General features: G+C 39.9%; 1 protein-coding gene across 4 annotated transcripts in view; it reads right to left on the bottom strand.

The window, feature by feature from the left end:
• The window catches only part of ZNF81 (zinc finger protein 81), a 152,720-nt gene that overhangs the window by 9,955 nt on the left and 118,808 nt on the right, over positions 1 to 23,957 (bottom strand). The window lies entirely within an intron of this gene.

The raw sequence follows: 23,957 nt of genomic DNA, 5'->3' as shown, positions 1-23,957 counted from the left end.
TAAGGACTGTGATAAAGAATTTAACCAGTGCTCTGGTCTCACTGACTAGCAGACTATTCACCCTGGATAGAAGCCATACAAATGTAATGATTGTGGCAAGGCATTGAGACAGCACTCATGTCTTACTGAACATCAACTACTCCATATTGGAGAGAAATCTTATAAATGTAAAAAAGGCGATAAACCCTTCAGTCACTACTGAACTCTTACTAAGCAGCAGCGAATTCCTACTGGATAGAAGTCTTACAAATATAAGGATTGTGGCAAAGAATTGAACCAGTGATCAGGTCTCACTGACCAGCAGACTATTCACCCTGGATAGAAGAATTACAAATGTAAGTATTGTGGCAAAGCATTGAGACAGTACTCATGTCTTACTGAACATCAAGTACCCCATATTGGAGAGAAATCATATATTTGTAAAGACTGCAGAAAAGTCCTCAGTCACTACTCAACCCTTAATAAGCATCAGCGAATTCCTACTGGATAGAAGCCTTACAAATGTAAGGATTGTGGCAAAGCACTGAGATAGCACTCATGTCTTACTGAACATCAAGTAGTCCACACTGGAGAAAAATCTTATAAACGTAAAGAATGCGGAAAAAGCCTTCAGTCACTACTCAACTCTTACTAAGCAGCAGCGAATTCCTACAGGATAGAAGCCTTACAAATATAAGGATTGTGGGAAAGAATTGAACCAGTGCTCAGGTCTCACTGACCAGCAGAACATTCACAATGGATAGAAGGCTTACAAATGTAAGGACTGTGATAAAGAATTTAACCAGTGCTCTGGTCTCACTGACCAGAAGGATATTCACTCTGGATAGAATCATTACAAATGTAAGGACTGTGGCAAAGAATTTAACCAGTGCTCAGGTCTCACTGACCAGCAGACTATTCACACTGGATAGAAGCCATACAAATGTAATGATTGTGGAAAGGCATTGAGACAGCACTCATGTCTTACTGAACACCAAGTACTCCATATTGGAGAGAAATCTTATAAATGTAAAAAAGGCGGAAAACCCTTCAGTCACTACTCAACTCTTACTAAGCAGCAGCGAATTCCTACTGGAAAGAAGCCGTACAAATGTAAGGATTGTGGGAAAGAATTGAACCAGTGGTCAGGTCTCACTAACCAGCAGACTATTCACCCTGGATAGAAGCCTTACAAATGTAAGTATTGTGGCTAAGCATTGAGACAGTACTCATGTCTTACTGAACATCAAGTACTCCATATTGGAGAAAAATCTTATAAATGTAAAGAATGCGGAAAAGCCTTCAGTCACTACTCAACTCATACTAAGCAGCTGCGAATTCCTACTGGATAGAATCCTTCCAAATGTAAGGATTTTGGGAAAAAATTAAACCAGTGCTCAGGTGTCACGGACCAGCGGAATATTCCCTCTGGATAGAAGCCTTACAAATATAAGCATTCTGGCAAAGAATATAACCAGTGTTCAGCTCTAACTGAACAGCAGAATTTCACAATGGATATAAGACTTACCAATGTAAGGATTGTGGCAAAGCATTGAGACAGCACTCATGTCTTACTGAACATCAATTAGTCCATATTGGAGAGAAATCTTATGAATCTAAAGAATGCGGAAAAGCCTTCAGTCACTACTCAACACTTACTAAGCAGCAGCGAATTCCTACTGGATAGAAGCCTTACAAATGTAAGGATTGGGCACAGCATTGAGACAGCACTCATGTCTTAGTGAACATCAAGTACTCCATATTGGAGAGAAATCTTATAAATCTAAAGAATGCGAAAAAGCCTTCAGTCACTACTCAACTCTTACTAAGCAGCAGCGAACTCCTACTGGATAGAAGCCTTACAAATGTAAGGATTGTGGCAAAGAATTTAACCAGTGCTCAGGTCTCACTGACCAGCAAAACATTCACAAAGGAGAGACGCCTTACAAATGTAACGATTGTGGCAAAGCACTGAGACAGCACTCATGTCTTACTGAACATCAAGTACTCCATATTGGAGAGAAATCATATAAATGTAAAGAATGTGGAAAACCCTTCAGTCACTACTCAACCCTTAATAAGCATCAGCGAATTCCTACTGGATAGAAGCCTTAAAAAGGTAAGGATTGTGGCAAAGCATTGAGACACCACTCATGTCTTACAGAACATCAAGTACTCCACACTGGAGAGAAATCTTATAAATGTAAAGAATGCGTAAAAGCCTTCAGTCACTACTCAACTCTTACTAAGCAGCAGGGAATTAATACCGGATAGAAGCGTTACAAATGTAAGAATTGTGGCAAAGCATTGAGACAGCATTCATGTCGTACTAAACATCAAGTAGTCCATATTGGAGAGAAATCATATGAATGTAAAGAATGCGGGAAAAGCCTTCAGTCACTACTCAACTCTTACTAAGCAGCAGCGAATTCCTACTGGATAGAAGCCTCACAAATATAAGGATTCTGGCAAAGAATTTAACCAGTGCTCAAGTCTCACTGACCAGCAGAACATTCACAATGGATAGAAGGCTTACAAATGTAAGGATTGTGGCAAAGAATTTAACCAGTGCTCAGGTCTCACTGACTAGCAGACTATTCACCCTGGATAGAAGCCATACAAATGTAATGATTGTGGCAAGGCATTGAGACAGCACTCATGTCTTACTGAACATCAACTACTCCATATTGGAGAAAAATCTTATAAATGTAAAAAAGGCGATAAACCCTTCAGTCACTACTGAACTCTTACTAAGCAGCAGCGAATTCCTACTGGATAGAAGTCTTACAAATATAAGGATTGTGGCAAAGAATTGAACCAGTGCTCAGGTCTCACTGAGCAGCAGAATATTCACTCTGGATAGAAGCCGTACAAATGTAAGGATTGTGGCAAAGAATTTAACCACTGCTCAGGTCTCACTGACGAGCAAAACATTCACAATGGAGAGAATTCTTACAAATGTAACGATTGTGGCAAAGCATTGAGACAGCACTCATGTCTTACTGAACATCAAGTACTCCATACTGGATAGAAACCTTATAAATGTAAAGAATGCGGAAAAAGCCTTCAGTCACTACTCAACTCTTATTAGGAGCAGCGAATTCCTACAGGATAGAAGCCTTACAAATGTAAGGATTGTGGGAAAGAATTGAACCAGTGCTCTGGTCTCACTGACCAGCAGAAGATTCACAATGGATAGAAGCCTTACCAATGTAAGGATTGTGGCAAGGCATTGAGACAGCACTCATGTCTTACTGAACATCAAGTACTCCATATTGGAGAGAAATCTTATAATTGTAAAGAATGCGGAAAAGCCTTCAGTCACTACTCAACTCATACTAAGCAGGAGCGAATTCCTACTGGATAGTAGCCTTCCAAATGTAAGGATTTTGGGAAAGAATAAAACCAGTGCTCAGGTCTCACTGATCAGCAGACTATTCACCCTGGATAGAAGCCTTACAAATGTAAGGATTGTGGCAAAGCATGGAGACAGTACTCATGTCTTACTGAACATCAATTACTCCATATTGGAGAGAAATCATATAAAGGTAAAGAATGCAGAAAAGTCCTCAGTCACTACTCAACACTTAATAAGCATCAGCGAATTCCTACAGGATAGAAGCCTTACAAATGTAAGGATTGTGGGAAAGAAGTGAACCAGTGCTCAGGTCTCACTGACCAGCAGAATATTCACAATGGATAGAAGGCTTACAAATGTAAGGACTGTGATAAAGAATTTAACCAGTGCTCAGGTCTTACTGACCAGAAGGATATTCACTCTGGATAGAATCATTACAAATGTAAGGATTGTGGCAAAGAATTTAACCAGTGCTCAGGTCTCACTGACCAGCAGACTATTCACCCTGGATAGAAGCCATACAAATGTAATGATTGTGGAAAGGCATTGAGACAGCACTCATGTCTTACTGAACATCAAGTACTCCATATTGGAGAGAAATCTTATAAATGTAAAAAAGGCGGAAATCCCTTCAGTAACTACTCAATTCTTACTAAGCAGCAGCGAATTCCTACTGGAAAGAAGCCGTACAAATGTAAGGATTGTGGGAAAGAATTGAACCAGTGGTCAGGTTTCACTGACCAGCAGACTATTCACCCTGGATAGAAGCCTTACAAATGTAAGTATTGTGGCAAAGCATTGAGACAGTACTCATGTCTTACTGAACATCAAGTACACCATATTGGAGAGAAATCATATAAATGTAAATAATGCGGAAAACCCTTCAGTCACAACTCAACCCTTAATAAGCATCAGCGAATTTCTACTTGATAGAAGCCTTAAAAAGGTAAGGATTGTGGCAAAGCATTGAGACAGCACTCATGTCTTACTGAACATCAAGTACTCCACACTGGAGAGAAATCTTATTAATGTAAAGAGTGCGGAAAAGCCTTCAGTCACTACTCAACTCTTACTAAGCAGCAGGGAATTAATACTGGATAGAAGCCTTACAAATGTAAGGATTGTAGCAAAGCATTGAGACAGCATTCATGTCTTACTAAACATCAAGTAGTCCATATTGGAGAGAAATCTTATAAATGTAAATAATGCGGAAAAGCCTTCAGTCACTACTCAACTCTTACTAAGCAGCAGCGAACTCCTACTGGATAGAAGCCTTACAAATGTAAGGCTTGTGGGAAAGAATTGAACCAGTACTCAGGTCTCACTGACCAGCAGAAGATTCACAATGGATAGAAGCCATACAAATGTAACGTTTGTGGCAAACCATTGAGACAGCACTCATGTCTTACTGAACATCAAGTAGTCCATATTGGAGAGAAATCTTATGAAAGTAAAGAATGAGGAAGAGCCTTCAGTCACTACTCAACTCTTACTAAGCAGCAGCGAACTCCTCTTGGATAGAAGCCTTACAAATGTAAGGATTGTGGGAAAGAATTAAACCAGTGCTCAGGTCTCACTGAGCAGCAGAATATTCACTCTGGATAGAAGCCGTACAAATGTAAGGATTGTGGCAAAGAATTTAACCACTGCTCAGGTCTCACTGACCAGCAAAACATTCACAATGGAGAGAATTCTTACAAATGTAACGATTGTGGCAAAGCATTGAGACAGCACTCATGTCTTACTGAACATCAAGTACTCCATACTGGATAGAAACCTTATAAATGTAAAGAATGCGGAAAAAGCCTTCAGTCACTACTCAACTCTTACTAAGAAGCAGCGAATTCCTACAGGATAGAAGCCACACAAATTTAAGGCTTGTGGGAAAGAATTGAACCAGTGGTTAGGTTTCACTGACCAGCAGACTATTCACCCTGGATAGAAGCCTTACAAATGTAAGTATTGTGGAAAAGCATTGAGACAGTCCTCATGTCTTACTGAACATCAAGTACTCCATACTGGAGAGAAATCATATAAATTTAAAGACTGCAGAAAAGTCCTCAGTCACTACTCAACCCTTAATAAGCATCAGCGAATTCCTACTGGATAGAAGCCTTACAAATGTAAGGATTGTGGCAAAGCATTGAGACAGCACTCATTTCTTACTGAACATCAAGTACTCCACACTGGAGAGAAATCTTATAAATGTAAAGAATGTGGAAAATCCTTCAGTCACTACTCAACTCTTACTAAGCAGCAGGGAATTAATACTGGATAGAAGCCTTACAAATATAAGGATTGTGGGAAAAAATTGAACCAGTGCTCAGGTCTCACTGACCAGCAGAACATTCACAATGGATAGAAGGCTTACAAATGTAAGGACTGTGATAAAGAATTTAACCAGTGCTCAGGTCTCACTGACCAGAGGATATTCACTCTGGATAGAATCCTTACAAATTTAAGGATTGTGGCAAAGAATTTAACCAGTGCTCAGGTCTCACTGACCAGCAGACTATTCACCCTGGATAGAAGCCATACAAATGTAATGATTGTGGAAAGGCATTGAGACAGCACTCATGTCTTACTGAACACCAAGTACTCCATATTGGAGAGAAATTTTATAAATGTAAGAAAGGAGGAAAACCCTTCAGTCACTACTCAACTCTTACTAAGCAGCAGCGAATTCCTACTGGAAAGAAGCCGTACAAATGTAAGGATTGTGGGAAAGTATTGAACCAGTGGTCAGGTCTCACTGACCAGCAGACTATTCACCCTGGATAGAAGCCATACAAATGTAATGATTGTGGAAAGGCATTGAGACAGCACTCATGTCTTACTGAACATCAAGTACTCCACACTGGAGAGAAATCTTATAAATGTAAAGAGTGCGGAAAAGCCTTCAGTCACTACTCAACTCTTACTAAGCAGCAGGGAATTAATACTGGATAGAAGCCTTACAAATGTAAGGATTGTAGCAAAGCATTGAGACAGCATTCATGTCTTACTGAACGTCAAGTACTCCATATTGGAGAGAAATTTTATAAATGTAAAGAATGCGGAAAAGCCTTCAGTCACTACTCAACTCTTACTAAGCAGCAGCGAACTCTTACTGGATAGAAGCATTACAAATGTAAGGCTTGTGGGAAAGAATTGAACCAGTGCTCAGGTCTCACTGAGCAGAATATTCACTCTGGATAGAATCCTTACAAATATTAGGATTCTGGCAAAGAATTTAACCAGTACTCAGTTCTCACTGACCAGCAGAAAATTCACAATGGATAGAAGCCTTACAAATGTAAGGTTTGTGGCAAAGCATTGAGACAGCACTCATGTCTTACTGAACATCAAGTAGTCCATATTGGAGAGAAATCTTAAGAATGTAAAGAATGCGGAAGAGCCTTCAGTCACTACTCAACTCTTACTAAGCAGCAGCGAAGTCCTCTTGGATAGAAGCCTTACAAATGTAAGGATTGTGGGAAAGAATAAAACCAGTGCTCAGGTCTCACTGATCAGCAGACTATTCACCCTGGATAGAAGCCTTACAAATGTAAGGATTGTGGCAAATCATTGAGACAGTACTCATGTCTTACTGAACATCAAGTACTCCATATTGGAGAGAAATCATTTAAAGGTAAAGAATGCAGAAAAGTCTTCAGTCACTACTCAACCCTTGCAAAGCAGCAGCGAATTCCTACTGGGTAGAAGCCTTACAAATGTAAGGAGTGTGGCGAAGCATTGAGAGAGCACTCATGTCTTACTGAACATCAAGTACTCCATACTGGATAGAAACCTTACAAATGTAAAGAATGCGGAAAAAGCCTTCAGTCACTACTCAACTCTTACTAAGCAGCAGCGAATTCCTACAGGATAGAAGCCTTACAAATGTAAGGATTGTGGGAAAGAGTTGAACCAGTGCTCAGGTCTCACTGAGCAGAAGAATATTCACTCTGCATAGAATCCTTACAAATATAAGGATTCTGGCAAAGAATTTAACCAGTGCTCAGGTCTCACTGAGCAGAATATTCACTCTGGATAGAATCCTTACAAATATAAGGATTCTGGCAAAGAATTGAACCAGTGCTCAGGTCTCACTGACCAGCAGAACATTCCCAATGGATAGAAGGCTTACAAATGTAAGGACTGTTGTAAAGAATTTAACCAGTGCTCAGGTCTCACTGAGCAGCAGAATATTCACTCTGGATAGAAGCCGTACAAATGTAAGGATTGTGACAAAGAATTTAACCACTGCTCAGGTCTCACTGACCAGCAAAACATTCACAATGGAGAGAATTCTTACAAATATAACGATTGTGGCAAATCATTGAGACAGCACTCATGTCTTACTGAACATCAAGTACTCCATACTGAATAGAAACCTTATAAATGTAAAGAATGCGGAAAAAGCCTTCAGTCACTACTCAACTCTTACTAAGGAGCAGCGAATTCCTACAGGATAGAAGCCACACAAATTTAAGGGTTGTGGGAAAGAATTGAACCAGTGGTCAGGTCTCACTGACCAGCAGACTATTCACCCTGGATAGAAGCCTTACAAATGTAAGTATTGTGGAAAAGCATTGAGACAGTACTCATGTCTTACTGAACATCAAGTACTCCATACGGGAGAGAAATCATATAAATTTAAAGACTGCAGAAAAGTCCTCAGTTACTACTCAACCCTTAATAAGCATCAGCGAATTCCTACTGGATAGAAGCCTTACAAATGTAAGGATTGTGGCTAAGCATTCAGACAGCACTCATGTCTTACTGAACATCAAGTACTCCACACTGGAGAGAAATCTTATAAATGTAAAGAATGCGGAAAATCCTTCAGTCACTACTCAAGTCTTACTAAGCAGCAGCGAATTCCTACAGGATAGAAGCCTTACAAATGTAAGGATTGTGGGAAAAAATTGAACCAGTGCTCAGGTCTCACTGACCAGAGGATATTCACTCTGGATAGAATCCTTACAAATGTAAGGATTGTGGCAAAGAATTTAACCAGTGGTCAGGTCTCACTGACCAGCAGACTATTCACCCTGGATAGAAGCCATACAAATGTAATGATTGTGGAAAGGCATTGAGACAGCAATCATGTCTTACTGAACACCAAGTACTCCATATTGGAGAGAAATCTTATAAATGTAAAAAAGGCGGAAAAACCTTCAGTCGCTACTCAACTCTTACTAAGCAGCAGCGAATTCCTACTGGAAAGAAGCCGTACAAATGTAAGGATTGTGGGAAAGAATTGAACCAGTGGTCAGGTCTCACTGACCAGCAGACTATTCACCCTGGATAGAAGCCTTACAAATGTAAGTATTGTTGCAAAGCATTGAGACAGTACTCATGTCTTACTGAACATCAAGTACTCCATATTGGAGAGAAATCATATAAATGTAAAGAATGCGGAAAACCCTTCAGTCACTACTCAACCCTTAATAAGCATCAGCGAATTCCTACTGGATAGAAGCCTTAAAAAGGTAAGGATTGTGGCAAAGCATTGAGACAGCACTCTTGTCTTACTGAACATCAAGTACTCCACACTGGAGAGAAATCTTATAAATGTAAAGAGTGTGGAAAAGCCTTCAGTCACTACTCAACTCTTACTAAGCAGCAGGGAATTAATACTGGATAGAAGCCTTACAAATGTAAGGATTGTAGCAAAGCATTGAGACAGCATTCATGTCTTACTAAACATCAAGTAGTCCATATTGGAAAGAAATCTTATAAATGTAAATAATGCGGAAAAGCCTTCAGTCACTACTCAACTCTTACTAAGCAGCAGCGAATTCCTACTGGATAGAAGCCTTACAAATGTAAGGATTGTGGGAAAGAATCGAAACAGTGCACAGGTCTCAATGACCAGCAGACTATTCACCCTGGATAGAAACCTTACAAATGTAAGGATTGTGGCAAAGCATTGAGACAGCACTCATGTCTTACTGAACGTCAAGTACTCCATATTGGAGAGAAATCTTATAAATGTAAAGAATGCGGAAAAGCCTTCAGTCACTACTCAACTCTTACTAAGCAGCAGCGAACTCCTACTGGATAGAAGCCTTACAAATGTAAGGATTGTGGCAAAGAATTTAACCAGTGCTCAGGTCTCACTGACCAGCAAAACATTCACAAAGGAGAGACGCCTTACAAATGTAACGATTGTGGCAAAGCACTGAGACAGCACTCATGTCTTACTGAACATCAAGTACTCCATATTGGAGAGAAATCATATAAATGTAAAGAATGTGGAAAACCCTTCAGTCACTACTCAACCCTTAATAAGCATCAGCGAATTCCTACTGGATAGAAGCCTTAAAAAGGTAAGGATTGTGGCAAAGCATTGAGACACCACTCATGTCTTACAGAACATCAAGTACTCCACACTGGAGAGAAATCTTATAAATGTAAAGAATGCGTAAAAGCCTTCAGTCACTACTCAACTCTTACTAAGCAGCAGGGAATTAATACCGGATAGAAGCGTTACAAATGTAAGAATTGTGGCAAAGCATTGAGACAGCATTCATGTCGTACTAAACATCAAGTAGTCCATATTGGAGAGAAATCATATGAATGTAAAGAATGCGGGAAAAGCCTTCAGTCACTACTCAACTCTTACTAAGCAGCAGCGAATTCCTACTGGATAGAAGCCTCACAAATATAAGGATTCTGGCAAAGAATTTAACCAGTGCTCAAGTCTCACTGACCAGCAGAACATTCACAATGGATAGAAGGCTTACAAATGTAAGGATTGTGGCAAAGAATTTAACCAGTGCTCAGGTCTCACTGACTAGCAGACTATTCACCCTGGATAGAAGCCATACAAATGTAATGATTGTGGCAAGGCATTGAGACAGCACTCATGTCTTACTGAACATCAACTACTCCATATTGGAGAAAAATCTTATAAATGTAAAAAAGGCGATAAACCCTTCAGTCACTACTGAACTCTTACTAAGCAGCAGCGAATTCCTACTGGATAGAAGTCTTACAAATATAAGGATTGTGGCAAAGAATTGAACCAGTGCTCAGGTCTCACTGAGCAGCAGAATATTCACTCTGGATAGAAGCCGTACAAATGTAAGGATTGTGGCAAAGAATTTAACCACTGCTCAGGTCTCACTGACGAGCAAAACATTCACAATGGAGAGAATTCTTACAAATGTAACGATTGTGGCAAAGCATTGAGACAGCACTCATGTCTTACTGAACATCAAGTACTCCATACTGGATAGAAACCTTATAAATGTAAAGAATGCGGAAAAAGCCTTCAGTCACTACTCAACTCTTATTAGGAGCAGCGAATTCCTACAGGATAGAAGCCTTACAAATGTAAGGATTGTGGGAAAGAATTGAACCAGTGCTCTGGTCTCACTGACCAGCAGAAGATTCACAATGGATAGAAGCCTTACCAATGTAAGGATTGTGGCAAGGCATTGAGACAGCACTCATGTCTTACTGAACATCAAGTACTCCATATTGGAGAGAAATCTTATAATTGTAAAGAATGCGGAAAAGCCTTCAGTCACTACTCAACTCATACTAAGCAGGAGCGAATTCCTACTGGATAGTAGCCTTCCAAATGTAAGGATTTTGGGAAAGAATAAAACCAGTGCTCAGGTCTCACTGATCAGCAGACTATTCACCCTGGATAGAAGCCTTACAAATGTAAGGATTGTGGCAAAGCATGGAGACAGTACTCATGTCTTACTGAACATCAATTACTCCATATTGGAGAGAAATCATATAAAGGTAAAGAATGCAGAAAAGTCCTCAGTCACTACTCAACACTTAATAAGCATCAGCGAATTCCTACAGGATAGAAGCCTTACAAATGTAAGGATTGTGGGAAAGAAGTGAACCAGTGCTCAGGTCTCACTGACCAGCAGAATATTCACAATGGATAGAAGGCTTACAAATGTAAGGACTGTGATAAAGAATTTAACCAGTGCTCAGGTCTTACTGACCAGAAGGATATTCACTCTGGATAGAATCATTACAAATGTAAGGATTGTGGCAAAGAATTTAACCAGTGCTCAGGTCTCACTGACCAGCAGACTATTCACCCTGGATAGAAGCCATACAAATGTAATGATTGTGGAAAGGCATTGAGACAGCACTCATGTCTTACTGAACATCAAGTACTCCATATTGGAGAGAAATCTTATAAATGTAAAAAAGGCGGAAATCCCTTCAGTAACTACTCAATTCTTACTAAGCAGCAGCGAATTCCTACTGGAAAGAAGCCGTACAAATGTAAGGATTGTGGGAAAGAATTGAACCAGTGGTCAGGTTTCACTGACCAGCAGACTATTCACCCTGGATAGAAGCCTTACAAATGTAAGTATTGTGGCAAAGCATTGAGACAGTACTCATGTCTTACTGAACATCAAGTACACCATATTGGAGAGAAATCATATAAATGTAAATAATGCGGAAAACCCTTCAGTCACAACTCAACCCTTAATAAGCATCAGCGAATTTCTACTTGATAGAAGCCTTAAAAAGGTAAGGATTGTGGCAAAGCATTGAGACAGCACTCATGTCTTACTGAACATCAAGTACTCCACACTGGAGAGAAATCTTATTAATGTAAAGAGTGCGGAAAAGCCTTCAGTCACTACTCAACTCTTACTAAGCAGCAGGGAATTAATACTGGATAGAAGCCTTACAAATGTAAGGATTGTAGCAAAGCATTGAGACAGCATTCATGTCTTACTAAACATCAAGTAGTCCATATTGGAGAGAAATCTTATAAATGTAAATAATGCGGAAAAGCCTTCAGTCACTACTCAACTCTTACTAAGCAGCAGCGAACTCCTACTGGATAGAAGCCTTACAAATGTAAGGCTTGTGGGAAAGAATTGAACCAGTACTCAGGTCTCACTGACCAGCAGAAGATTCACAATGGATAGAAGCCATACAAATGTAACGTTTGTGGCAAACCATTGAGACAGCACTCATGTCTTACTGAACATCAAGTAGTCCATATTGGAGAGAAATCTTATGAAAGTAAAGAATGAGGAAGAGCCTTCAGTCACTACTCAACTCTTACTAAGCAGCAGCGAACTCCTCTTGGATAGAAGCCTTACAAATGTAAGGATTGTGGGAAAGAATTAAACCAGTGCTCAGGTCTCACTGAGCAGCAGAATATTCACTCTGGATAGAAGCCGTACAAATGTAAGGATTGTGGCAAAGAATTTAACCACTGCTCAGGTCTCACTGACCAGCAAAACATTCACAATGGAGAGAATTCTTACAAATGTAACGATTGTGGCAAAGCATTGAGACAGCACTCATGTCTTACTGAACATCAAGTACTCCATACTGGATAGAAACCTTATAAATGTAAAGAATGCGGAAAAAGCCTTCAGTCACTACTCAACTCTTACTAAGAAGCAGCGAATTCCTACAGGATAGAAGCCACACAAATTTAAGGCTTGTGGGAAAGAATTGAACCAGTGGTTAGGTTTCACTGACCAGCAGACTATTCACCCTGGATAGAAGCCTTACAAATGTAAGTATTGTGGAAAAGCATTGAGACAGTCCTCATGTCTTACTGAACATCAAGTACTCCATACTGGAGAGAAATCATATAAATTTAAAGACTGCAGAAAAGTCCTCAGTCACTACTCAACCCTTAATAAGCATCAGCGAATTCCTACTGGATAGAAGCCTTACAAATGTAAGGATTGTGGCAAAGCATTGAGACAGCACTCATTTCTTACTGAACATCAAGTACTCCACACTGGAGAGAAATCTTATAAATGTAAAGAATGTGGAAAATCCTTCAGTCACTACTCAACTCTTACTAAGCAGCAGGGAATTAATACTGGATAGAAGCCTTACAAATATAAGGATTGTGGGAAAAAATTGAACCAGTGCTCAGGTCTCACTGACCAGCAGAACATTCACAATGGATAGAAGGCTTACAAATGTAAGGACTGTGATAAAGAATTTAACCAGTGCTCAGGTCTCACTGACCAGAGGATATTCACTCTGGATAGAATCCTTACAAATTTAAGGATTGTGGCAAAGAATTTAACCAGTGCTCAGGTCTCACTGACCAGCAGACTATTCACCCTGGATAGAAGCCATACAAATGTAATGATTGTGGAAAGGCATTGAGACAGCACTCATGTCTTACTGAACACCAAGTACTCCATATTGGAGAGAAATTTTATAAATGTAAGAAAGGAGGAAAACCCTTCAGTCACTACTCAACTCTTACTAAGCAGCAGCGAATTCCTACTGGAAAGAAGCCGTACAAATGTAAGGATTGTGGGAAAGTATTGAACCAGTGGTCAGGTCTCACTGACCAGCAGACTATTCACCCTGGATAGAAGCCATACAAATGTAATGATTGTGGAAAGGCATTGAGACAGCACTCATGTCTTACTGAACATCAAGTACTCCACACTGGAGAGAAATCTTATAAATGTAAAGAGTGCGGAAAAGCCTTCAGTCACTACTCAACTCTTACTAAGCAGCAGGGAATTAATACTGGATAGAAGCCTTACAAATGTAAGGATTGTAGCAAAGCATTGAGACAGCATTCATGTCTTACTGAACGTCAAGTACTCCATATTGGAGAGAAATTTTATAAATGTAAAGAATGCGGAAAAGCCTTCAGTCACTACTCAACTCTTACTAAGCAGCAGCGAACTCTTACTGGATAGAAGCATTACAAATGTAAGGCTTGTGGGAAAGAATTGAACCAGTGCTCAGGTCTCACTGAGCAGAATATTCACTCTGGATAGAATCCTTACAAATATTAGGATTCTGGCAAAGAATTTAACCAGTACTCAGTTCTCACTGACCAGCAGAAAATTCACAATGGATAGAAGCCTTACAAATGTAAGGTTTGTGGCAAAGCATTGAGACAGCACTCATGTCTTACTGAACATCAAGTAGTCCATATTGGAGAGAAATCTTAAGAATGTAAAGAATGCGGAAGAGCCTTCAGTCACTACTCAACTCTTACTAAGCAGCAGCGAAGTCCTCTTGGATAGAAGCCTTACAAATGTAAGGATTGTGGGAAAGAATAAAACCAGTGCTCAGGTCTCACTGATCAGCAGACTATTCACCCTGGATAGAAGCCTTACAAATGTAAGGATTGTGGCAAATCATTGAGACAGTACTCATGTCTTACTGAACATCAAGTACTCCATATTGGAGAGAAATCATTTAAAGGTAAAGAATGCAGAAAAGTCTTCAGTCACTACTCAACCCTTGCAAAGCAGCAGCGAATTCCTACTGGGTAGAAGCCTTACAAATGTAAGGAGTGTGGCGAAGCATTGAGAGAGCACTCATGTCTTACTGAACATCAAGTACTCCATACTGGATAGAAACCTTACAAATGTAAAGAATGCGGAAAAAGCCTTCAGTCACTACTCAACTCTTACTAAGCAGCAGCGAATTCCTACAGGATAGAAGCCTTACAAATGTAAGGATTGTGGGAAAGAGTTGAACCAGTGCTCAGGTCTCACTGAGCAGAAGAATATTCACTCTGCATAGAATCCTTACAAATATAAGGATTCTGGCAAAGAATTTAACCAGTGCTCAGGTCTCACTGAGCAGAATATTCACTCTGGATAGAATCCTTACAAATATAAGGATTCTGGCAAAGAATTGAACCAGTGCTCAGGTCTCACTGACCAGCAGAACATTCCCAATGGATAGAAGGCTTACAAATGTAAGGACTGTTGTAAAGAATTTAACCAGTGCTCAGGTCTCACTGAGCAGCAGAATATTCACTCTGGATAGAAGCCGTACAAATGTAAGGATTGTGACAAAGAATTTAACCACTGCTCAGGTCTCACTGACCAGCAAAACATTCACAATGGAGAGAATTCTTACAAATATAACGATTGTGGCAAATCATTGAGACAGCACTCATGTCTTACTGAACATCAAGTACTCCATACTGAATAGAAACCTTATAAATGTAAAGAATGCGGAAAAAGCCTTCAGTCACTACTCAACTCTTACTAAGGAGCAGCGAATTCCTACAGGATAGAAGCCACACAAATTTAAGGGTTGTGGGAAAGAATTGAACCAGTGGTCAGGTCTCACTGACCAGCAGACTATTCACCCTGGATAGAAGCCTTACAAATGTAAGTATTGTGGAAAAGCATTGAGACAGTACTCATGTCTTACTGAACATCAAGTACTCCATACGGGAGAGAAATCATATAAATTTAAAGACTGCAGAAAAGTCCTCAGTTACTACTCAACCCTTAATAAGCATCAGCGAATTCCTACTGGATAGAAGCCTTACAAATGTAAGGATTGTGGCTAAGCATTCAGACAGCACTCATGTCTTACTGAACATCAAGTACTCCACACTGGAGAGAAATCTTATAAATGTAAAGAATGCGGAAAATCCTTCAGTCACTACTCAAGTCTTACTAAGCAGCAGCGAATTCCTACAGGATAGAAGCCTTACAAATGTAAGGATTGTGGGAAAAAATTGAACCAGTGCTCAGGTCTCACTGACCAGAGGATATTCACTCTGGATAGAATCCTTACAAATGTAAGGATTGTGGCAAAGAATTTAACCAGTGGTCAGGTCTCACTGACCAGCAGACTATTCACCCTGGATAGAAGCCATACAAATGTAATGATTGTGGAAAGGCATTGAGACAGCACTCATGTCTTACTGAACACCAAGTACTCCATATTGGAGAGAAATCTTATAAATGTAAAAAAGGCGGAAAAACCTTCAGTCGCTACTCAACTCTTACTAAGCAGCAGCGAATTCCTACTGGAAAGAAGCCGTACAAATGTAAGGATTGTGGGAAAGAATTGAACCAGTGGTCAGGTCTCACTGACCAGCAGACTATTCACCCTGGATAGAAGCCTTACAAATGTAAGTATTGTTGCAAAGCATTGAGACAGTACTCATGTCTTACTGAACATCAAGTACTCCATATTGGAGAGAAATCATATAAATGTAAAGAATGCGGAAAACCCTTCAGTCACTACTCAACCCTTAATAAGCATCAGCGAATTCCTACTGGATAGAAGCCTTAAAAAGGTAAGGATTGTGGCAAAGCATTGAGACAGCACTCTTGTCTTACTGAACATCAAGTACTCCACACTGGAGAGAAATCTTATAAATGTAAAGAGTGTGGAAAAGCCTTCAGTCACTACTCAACTCTTACTAAGCAGCAGGGAATTAATACTGGATAGAAGCCTTACAAATGTAAGGATTGTAGCAAAGCATTGAGACAGCATTCATGTCTTACTAAACATCAAGTAGTCCATATTGGAAAGAAATCTTATAAATGTAAATAATGCGGAAAAGCCTTCAGTCACTACTCAACTCTTACTAAGCAGCAGCGAATTCCTACTGGATAGAAGCCTTACAAATGTAAGGATTGTGGGAAAGAATCGAAACAGTGCACAGGTCTCAATGACCAGCAGACTATTCACCCTGGATAGAAACCTTACAAATGTAAGGATTGTGGCAAAGCATTGAGACAGCACTCATGTCTTACTGAACGTCAAGTACTCCATATTGGAGAGAAATTTTATAAATGTAAAGAATGCGGAAAAGCCTTCAGTCACTACTCAACTCTTACTAAGCAGCAGCGAACTCCTACTGGATAGAAGCCTTACAAATGTAAGGCTTGTGGGAAAGAATTGAACCAGTGCTCAGGTCTCACTGAGCAGAATATTCACTCTGGATAGAATCCTTACAAATATAAGGATTCTGGCAAAGAATTTAACCAGTACTCAGGTCTCACTGACCAGCAGAAGATTCACAATGGATAGAAGGCTTACAAATGTAAGGACTGTTGTAAAGAATTTAACCAGTGCTCAGGTCTCACTGAGCAGCAGAATATTCACTCTGGGTAGAAGCCGTACAAATGTAAGGATTGTGGCAAAGAATTTAACCACTGCTCAGGTCTCACTGACCAGCAAAACATTCACAATGGAGAGAATTCTTACAAATGTAACGATTGTGGCAAAGCATTGAGACAGCACTCATGTCTTACTGAATATCAAGTACTCCATTCTGGATAGAAACCTTATAAATGTAAAGAATGCGGAAAAAGCCTTCAGTCACTACTCAACTCTTACTAAGCAGCAGCGAATTCCTACAGGATAGAAGCCACACAAATTTAAGGCTTGTGGGAAAGAATTGAACCAGTGGTCAGGTCTCACTGACCAGCAGACTATTCACCCTGGATAGAAGCCTTACAAATGTAAGTATTGTGGAAAAGCATTGAGACAGTACTCATGTCTTACTGAACATCAAGTACTCCATACTGGAGAGAAATCATATAAATTTAAAGACTGCAGAAAAGTCCTCAGTCACTACTCAACCCTTAATAAGCATCAGCGAATTCCTACTGGATAGAAGCCTTACAAATGTAAGGATTGTGGCAAAGCATTGAGACAGCACTCATGTCTTACTGAACATGAAGTACTCCACACTGGAGAGAAATCTTATAAATGTAAAGAATGCGGAAAATCCTTCAGTCACTACTCAACTCTTACTAAGCAGCAGCGAATTCCTACTGGATAGAAGCCTTACAAATGTAAGGATTGTGGCAAAGAATTGAACCAGTGCTCAGGTCTCACTGACCAGCAGACTATTCACCCTGGATAGAAGCCTTACAAATGTAAGGATGGTGGCAAATCATTGTGACAGCACTCATGTCTTACAGAACATCAAGTACTCCATATTGGAGTGAAAGCTTATAAATGTAAAGAATGCGGAAAAGCCTTCAGTCACTACTCAACTCTTACTAAGCAGCAGCGAATTCCGACTGGATAGAATCCTTCCAAATGTAAGGATTGTGGGAAAGAATTAAACCAGTGCTCAGGTCTCACTGAGCAGCGGAATATTCACTCTGGATAGAAGCCTTACAAATATAATGATTCTGGCAAAGTATTTAACCAGTGCTCAGGTCTCACTGAACAGTAGAACTTTCACAATGCATAGAAGACTTACCAATGTAAGGATTGTGGCAAAGCATTGAGACAGCACTGATGTCTTACTGAACATCAAGTAGTCCATATTGGAGAAAAATCTTATAAATGTAAAGAATGCGGAAAAGCCTTCAGTCACTACTCAACTCTTACTAAGCAGCAGCGTATTCCTACAGGATAGAAGCGTTACAAATGTAAGGATTGTGCCAAAGAATTGAACCAGTGCTCAGGTCTCACTGACCATCAGACTATTCACCCTGGATAGAAGCCTTACAAATGTAAGGATTGTGGCAAAGCATTGAGACAGCACTCATGTCTTACTGAACATCAAGTAGTCCATAGTGGAGAGAAGCCTTATAAATGTAAAGAATGCGGAAAAGCCTTCAGTCACTACTCAAGTCTTATTCAACACCAGCGAATTCATACTGGAGAAAAACCTTACAAATGTAAAGAATGTGGAAAAGCCTTTATCAAGAATTCACATCTACTCAACATTAGAGTATTCATACTGGAAGAAATACCTTATAACTGTAAGGAAAGTGGCAAAGGCTTTAATCAGAGCTCTCACCTTACCTAATATTTGAAAACACATGCTGTAGAGATATTCTAGTAATAAAATAAGTGATGGAAGAGATTTGTCCTAAACATACACTTAGAAAATACAGGACCCTTTATTTTAAGAAAGATAAGAATTGACATAAAACAATGTAGGAAATTATTTAATGACAGTTAAATCTAAATATATACCAGCTACTGCACACTAGCAAAAGTGATTTTTTGTCAGTCGTGTCCAACTCTGCAACCCCAGGGACTGTGTCCATTGAATTCTCCAGGCCAGATTACTGGAGTGGGAGGTGGATTCTTTACCAACTGAGCTTTCAGGGAAGCCTGCACACTAGAAAGCATTTCATCAATTCTGTTCTTTTGAAGTTCTCTTCAGAAGTATTGTAGACAGTAATCCATAGTTAAAACATAGAAAATTGATATGTTAGTATGGATCACAAGATGAAGGGTTGGTATTTAGAAATGTACAATTATTAGCAATTTATCTTTGTTTATATTGACACGATTTGTGATTATTTGAAAACCAAGATATGTTATTGAACTCTAAAGTTATTCCATGCTGCTATGCTTCATTTTTAGTGTGTATGCAAAGTTATGTTTTTGATGATTGAAGACAAGGCCTTCTATCCCAGAGAGAAATCATTTATATTTATTCTTCTAAGGACACAGTGATGTAGCATGTACACTGAACATTTAAATGGAGGTGTTAGTCATTCTTGTCAAACATCCCTATAGGTCACCATGAAGTAAGTGTTCAGGGAGTAATTCCACATATTAAAGTAAGATGCACATTTTCAATAGTTATGTCACTTGCATTTTAAGGAAAATACAATGACATTTCACTGAACTTTTGATGTATCTTTATAATATCAACAGATGTTATGAATATTAGTTGACATGTTTCAAATAAAGATACCTCTGATACCCTAGAAATGTATGGAAACCCTGCTCAGAAAAGGCATGTAATTAGTGTACATCTTGTTTCATTCGTAATTGATTAGCCTCCATTTTGTAACCGTAGAAATCACAGTTCTGAGATCATTGTATCAGAGGAGTGAATATCGTTGTTTATGCTTGTAATCTGTATTTAATCAGTTACACAGTGGATTGGAAAAGGTTTTATTCTTTCTATGTGTGATAATACATGTTAATAAAACTGATGGATTCTTGTGATAAAGCCCCCCCCCCAAAAAAAAACCCAATCAGGCTTTTTATAGTAACTGACAAGCTGATTCCAAAATTCATTTGGAAATATAAAATATGAATTAGATCATGCACAATTGTGGGAGTAGCTGGGGAAGTAAAGGTACGGAAGGGGAAGCTGGAAGATCAGAGAAGTCACTAAACCAGTGTTTTTGAAACACTGGCATGGGTGGATAAGTCAGTGCTTCCAAGAAAATCTGAGAAGCCAGGCACATTCAGCTGCTTAAGTAAGACTGTGAAAGGGGAGCTGATGAGGAAGTCTATGAAGAGCTGCTGTCTTTGTGGGCTGCAGCGAGGCATTGAGTGGCAGACTGAAGGCCACTGTAGGTCAGCAGGGCTGGGAGACAAGTGAAAGTTGCTCAGTCTTGTCTGACTTTTTGCCAGACCATGGACTATACTGGTCCATGAAGTTCTCCAGGCCAGAATACTGGAGTGGGTAGCTGTTCCCTTCTCCAGGGAATCTTCCCAACCCAGGGATTGAACCTGGGGTCTTCTGCATTACAGGCAGATTCTTTACCAGCTGAGTTACCAGAGAAGGCCTGGCTGGGAGATAGAAAGGGCTGAATACAGAGTGGAAGAGAGTGAAGAAATGTTAACACCTAGGTATCTCTGCATTTGTCCTTCTCTGAATCTAATCTCAAATTTTTGGAGTAATTGTTGCTCCTTCATTTTGACCTCCCAAATCTCATGCAATTTCTACTTTCGGCTGACTCTAACTTGGAATCACAAAGGACTCTTGAAAACACATTTCTCAGTATAACCTAGACAACAATAGAGTAATGAAGCCCAATAGCCTAATATTTTTTTCTACTGGAAAAATTTTGTGGTGAAGTAACACCACCGAGTTCAGAAATCCCTTCAAATTTGCTCAGTTGTTCTCCTTAAATTCACTTCTAAATAACACCACAGGTAATAATGACCTCCTTGTCACAAAATCCAAGAACCAGTTTCCATCATCATGTGAATTGATCTTTAGTCTGGAAATTTCCTCCACTGAAACCTTTCTTGGAAACACTCTGTTGTCTGTGAGTCAGTTTCTCATCTGGTATGTTTTCTTCTCTCTGGCTGCTCCTTCCCATTATCCTCTATACATGAATCTTTCTTGGCCTGGCCCTCAAAATGTGGTAACAAGCCTTGGTCCTTGGCCTGCTTTTCCTGTCACTCTAAACATTTTCTTTAGGTAGTTGGAGACTAAGACACCACAGATAAAGCCCTCAAATTCTGCCCAATCATAGAGAATGGTAGGGGGACCTTGGCAGACTCAGGAAGTGGTGTCTATCTAGTATTCATCAAGAACTCCCCACGCTTTATATAGAAAAATGCATTATTTTGAGTAATTGTGTACCCCCAAAGATATGTTGAGGGGCTTCCCCGGTGGCTCAGCAGTAGATTCCACCTGCAATGCAGAAGACGCAGGTTCGATCCCTGGGTCGGGATGATCCCCTGGAGGAGGAAATGGCAACCCACTCCAGTATTCTTGTCTGGAGAATCCTGTAGACAGAGGAGCCTCGTGGGCTACAGTCCATAGGGTACGCAAAGAGTTGGACACAACTGAAGTGACTTATCAGTAGCAGCAGCAAATGTATGTTGAAGTCCTAACTGCCAGTACCTCAGAATGTGAACTCACTTGATAATAGTCTTTACAGAAGTAATCAAGTTAAAATGAGGTCATTAGTGTGGGCCTAAGCCAGTATGACTGTGTTCTTATAAAAAAGGGAAAGTTAGACAGAGACAGACAGACATGCAGAGGGAACACGACGTGGAGACACTCAGGAAGAAAATGGCTTTGTGACTGGAGTGATGCATCCGCAAGTCAAAGAATACTTGAGACTACCAGAAGCTAGGAGAGAAGCAGGAAACAAGTCCTTCTCTAGTGCCTTCAGAGAAAGTGTGGCCCTCCTGACACCTTGATTTCAGACTTCTGGCCTCACAACACATTTCTGTTGAAGCCAGTTTGTGGAACTATATTATAATAGCCCTAGAAAGTTTATACTCACCTCACGTTGAAACTATGAGATATGTACTACTGTGAATATCCTTTACAGCTGAATAAATCAGTACACAGAGATTACTAACTTGCTCAAGGTCACAGAGTTGGTAACTGGTAGAGTCAGAATTGAAACCCTAGCCATTGGTTCCTGAGCCTATCTACACAGCCATTATGAAAACTGCCTCTTAATATTTTGAACAGCATTGCTAAGTTGAAAAAGGGGTGTACAAATAAATCTTAATATGCAAATAGCTGAATAAGTTATTGCATATCCACCCTGCAAACTATGATGCAATTATTCAAAAAAGTTATTATTCAGTAATAAAGCAAGCAGAGATAATTGTGTGACATGATCCCATATTCGAAAGTCAAGGAAGAAAACAATCCTTATATAGCTTCTATCTGATTATAAGCATGTAACATGCTTATCTATATATAATTTATATGAGCACAAATTAAAACATGAAAGCATTCATAGTAGTTAATTAGTATTAGTTATCTGTTCTGGATAAACAGTGGAGGAAAGTCAGTAAATAATAAATGTATCAGATAGCTTTTTCTGGGTAACAAGCCTCCCAAAACTTAGTGGCTTAAAACAATAAACATTTTAATCAATGACTCTGTGAGTTATCTGGGATCAGTGGGGTCAATGGCAGACCTTTTCTAGTCTAAAAACAGGCTGTCTTAAAATTCAACAGCTTAAAACATTTACTCTCTTGTGGTTTCTGTGGGTCAGGAATTCAGGCGAGGCTCAGAAGTGTGCCTTTGGCTGAAGGTCTTTCATGAAGTTGCAAAGTTCAGCTAAGGCTGTGGTCATATTTGAAGACCAGATTGGGAGAATATGCTCCCAAACTCACCCACATGGGTCTTTCCATAGAGCTGCCTCATGCTTCCCCTAAGGTGAACCAAATGAGAGTGAGAGCATCCAAAATGGAAGCCCCAGTCTTTCTGTAACCTAATCTTGAAGGTGACATCCCATTACCTCTGCCTTATTCTATTCACTAGAACCAAGTCATTAACCTGGTGCAAACTCATCGGAACAGAATTATACAAAGGTATAGATACCAAGAGGTGGAGATCATGATGCAAGGTTGTCCCAGAGGCTGCTGACCACAGCTGGCTTGACCATGGTTACATGGATAGAATGGCTTCATTCACATATCTTGCAGGTGAAATCTAGTCAGTTTAGGGTACTTCAATTGGGATGGCTCATCTCTGCTCCACTGCTGCTCCATAAGGTCTCTCCATAGCATAACTCAGGCTTTTCCACACTTGGGCTCAGGATTTCAAAGAGCAGCAATAGCGGGCAAACCTCAATGTGCAAGTACTTCTCAAGTCTCTGCTAGTGTCATATTTGCTAATATCCCGTTGACCAAAGAAATGGCCAAATCCAGTTTCAAGGGCTGGAGAAATGGACTCTACCTCTTGGGTAAAGTGGTAAAGTCATGTGGAAAGGGGGCATATATTCTGATAGTAGCGGCCAAAGGAGACCATCCAGACTTCTGGATTCTGGCTAAAATGCAGACACTTGGAAAGAGCTTAGCTCCCATTCTTACAATTAGAAAAAATCCTGGTAATCTACAAAATCATAACTTTCCTTGAATTCATCAGGGAGCTAATGTAATAAGGGAACAACTTAGTTTGATATATAAGACAAATGCCTCAAAGAAGGCAGGAAGTTATCACTGGGTTATCTGTGGCAGAGCAGGAAAGAAGATGGGTCCACCACACCAGAAATAAGAATTCAGCAAGAATCTTAAATACAGTTCTAAAAGTTTAGTGTGGGATAGTTTGAGGATATCAGAGCTCTGAGAGCTGGGCACATAGGCCCCCACTTGCAGGTTCTTCTCCATAGACCTCCACTGGCTGCTCATAAGAAACATCAGGGGTAGGGTGGGAGACTGGAGAAAGCCTCTCTCAGTGGTG

The sequence above is a fragment of the Muntiacus reevesi genome, chromosome X (genome assembly GCF_963930625.1).
Source record: "Muntiacus reevesi chromosome X, mMunRee1.1, whole genome shotgun sequence".
Classification (NCBI taxonomy): Eukaryota; Metazoa; Chordata; class Mammalia; order Artiodactyla; family Cervidae; genus Muntiacus; species Muntiacus reevesi.
Note: the sequence above shows the minus strand (reverse complement) of the source record. Positions and strands in the feature narration are given on the sequence as shown.